General features: G+C 37.3%; 1 pseudogene; it reads left to right on the forward strand.

Moving 5' to 3' along the window:
- The first annotated feature begins 1633 nt into the window (after positions 1 to 1633).
- LOC124104037 (olfactory receptor 4K13-like) lies at positions 1634 to 2568 on the forward strand (annotated as a pseudogene).
- The last annotated feature ends 553 nt before the right edge of the window (positions 2569 to 3121 follow it).

Here is a 3121-nt window from a genome sequence, read left to right on the forward strand (position 1 = left end):
TTTATCAAAGCTCACTATTCCTTACAGATTGTCTGTTGTGAAGTGCTTCTGTGGTCTCTTTTGGGTTGAGTTTCCTTATAATTACCAAAAAAAGAAACTAATTCTAAAGTATAGAATCTCATCAGTGCACATTCTTATATATAGTCAATGAAATACACAAAGATGCTCAATATGTTAGCTTTATACCTTCTTAATAGTTTGTATTTAAAGAGTGTGTATTAGACTAATTTTACAGAAAAAATAATGTTAAAAAGAGTTAAAGGTATATTTCCCTTATAAATACTGAGGTCCAGACTGAGATTTAAGCACTATTTCTGCAAAAATTATTCATTCCAAAACTATAGGCTAAACAATGTTTTCTGAATATTTGATGAACTACTAAGTCAAAAGTCAGAATAAATTTCTGGCTTCTGTTCTGGTGCTTCAGAAATCAGGACAGGGTACAAGTATGTGCCTTTGCATCTGTGTTTGTGTGTGTGATTGTTTTTTTTTATCTCTGTAGGTGGTATCAGTAGTAGTTCTAAAGAAAGAAGAAGAAAAAGAAAAGAAAGCGGAGACCAAAAGATCCAAATCAAAATTAAAAAGTAAGATAGAAGTGAGTTGACAATATCAGATTGCTGTGGGAAAACAGAATCCAAATGTCAGGATTAAAGAGCCAGTGTATTAGTCCAGAGACAGTCTGCTCAGGTGTGAAACACCAGGGGACAGCACTGGCTTCAGAGAAGAGAAGGTCAGTGTTTAGGAGGGAAAAAAAGCAAACACTACTTGGAGAATGCTTGGTGGTAGTCATGAGATTGTCTGCACAGAGAATACAAAGGGACGAAAAAGGACAAATCCCAGCCAGGAGTCAAGTACAATAGATTCATGAAAATAAGCCAGAGAACTGGAAGGAGAGGTCAGGAGTTTTGCTCACACCAAAGTAGTAATCACACCCTGCCCCATAAGATAACAAAAACAGACCTGAATACTGAAAAACACTAATGTTACTATGCAGAAACTTTTTAGGAGGGGAGTATAATTATTTAGAGAGGAGCAAGTGCATATGACAGATACCTCAGTTTGTCTTCAGAAATAAGTGAAATTATTGGTCTATGTTTGTACAATGAAAGACAGAGGAGGGAATATAGCATCACCAATAGAAGAAAGTACATTGAACTGATTTGCTGAGTTGGGTATGTAACTCAATTCAAATGTACCATCTGCATATATCAGACAGAGGGAAAAAGTGAACACTTAGGTTTCAAAAAACTCAATGATTATGCTCTATCCCACTTGAAATCACTTATTTGACCATTAGACATTTGACTCCTTTTCCTCATCAAACAAAATGAACACAAGAGCATAAATGCATGAACTCATACTAGAAACAACAAATGTATCTAGATACAATCTATGTATGCAAACATGATGTATGAAATTTTAAAATAGATTTCTCATATTCTGTGCCTCTCTGGCCGAAAAACATGCAATAATGTTAATGGCACTTGTATTAATTAAAATGATTTTTTTTATAAATATCCATTTTCTCTCTTCCTATAGAAACCAACATTTACTGCTTAAATGTCCATACCCTGAAAACTATCCCTGATTAAAATATCAGTTTTTTTCCAGATGATTTTCATCTTAGAGGCATATGAAGAACAACTTTACGATATCTGAGTTTGTTTTGCTAGGGCTCACCAGCACTCTGGAACTGGAAATTTTCTCCTTTGCATGTTTTTGCTGGCCTATGCAGCAATCATGGCAGGAAACCTTCTCATTGTGATCACTGTGACCTCTGACTCTCACCTTCATTCCACACCAATGTACTTCCTCCTTGGAAACCTCTCCTTTCTCCACATGTCTCTTTCCACCATCATGACCCCTAAGATGGTGGCAGATTTCCTCAGGGAGAAGAAAACTACTTCCTTGTGGGGCTGTATGGCTCAGATGTTCTTCCTCCATTTCTTGGGGGGCAGTGAGATGACTCTTCTCATAGTTATGGCGGTTGATCGGTACATTGCTATCTGGAAGCCTCTTCACTACACAGCCATCATGAGCCTCAGGGTGCTGGTGGGCTCTGTGCTGCTGTCCTGGGCTGTTGGCTTGGTGCACACCATGAGCCAGATGGTCTTCACTGTCACCCTGCCCTTCTGCGGCCCCAACATAGTGGACGACATATTTTGTGACCTTCCCCTGGTAATAAAGCTTGCCTGCACTGAGACCTATGTTCTGGAGTTGCTGGTAATTGCTGACAGTGGCCTCCTGTCCTTCATCTGCTTCACACTCTTGCTTATTTCCTACTCTGTCATTCTGGTAACTGTGAGACATGGAGCCTCAGGTGGGCTCTCCAGAGCTCTGTCCACACTGTCTGCTCACATCACTGTGGTCACTCTGTTCTTTGGGCCCTGCATCTTCATTTACACTTGGCCGTTCAGTAGTCTTTCGGTGGATAAATTTCTTTCTGTGTTTTATTCAGTCATTACACCCTTACTGAACCCCATTATTTACACACTGAGGAATCAGGAGATGAAATCAGCCATGAACAGACTGAGGACCCAACACACTAGCTCCATACACACCTTCTAAACAACAGCCATGGAGATGAAGGGTTTTGTGGAAAACCCACATTCAATTACATGTCAGAATAGGTTGGCCTGAAATGGAGGTTCCTTGTAGATTTTTAAATATTTTTATATCATATGTTTAAAGTTTTACAAAATGTCCCATTGTTGTATTTCTATGATATATATAGTTTTATTGAGAGAAAATTATTTTCATTGAAATCTATTTCAGATATGCATTAGTAAATTGATTTTTTATTATAATAAGTATTGTGATAGAAAATTTGGCTCATTAACTATATTTAGAAAGTTAGTAGATACTGAAAAGAGAGAAAAACTGAATTTCTATACTTTAAATCAAGGATCTTTCAGCTCAATTCTATATATGAGTAAAGAGAGTCAAGTTTATGTGAATTCTTCTGAGCCCACAGATTTAGACATAAACATTTACATTTTTGGGGATCCTAACAAGTCAAAAGATTATTTTGTAACAGAGCAAACATGTTGTTTTTATGACAGAACAGAAGCAGATATCAATTGACATAAGAATGCATTTTTTCCTTAACAGAAATTACAGC

This window comes from Marmota monax, unplaced genomic scaffold (assembly GCF_021218885.2).
Source record: "Marmota monax isolate L192 unplaced genomic scaffold, Marmota_monax_Labrador192_F-V1.1 WCK01_AAM20220418_F8-fsc00001, whole genome shotgun sequence".
Lineage (NCBI taxonomy): Eukaryota > Metazoa > Chordata > Mammalia > Rodentia > Sciuridae > Marmota > Marmota monax.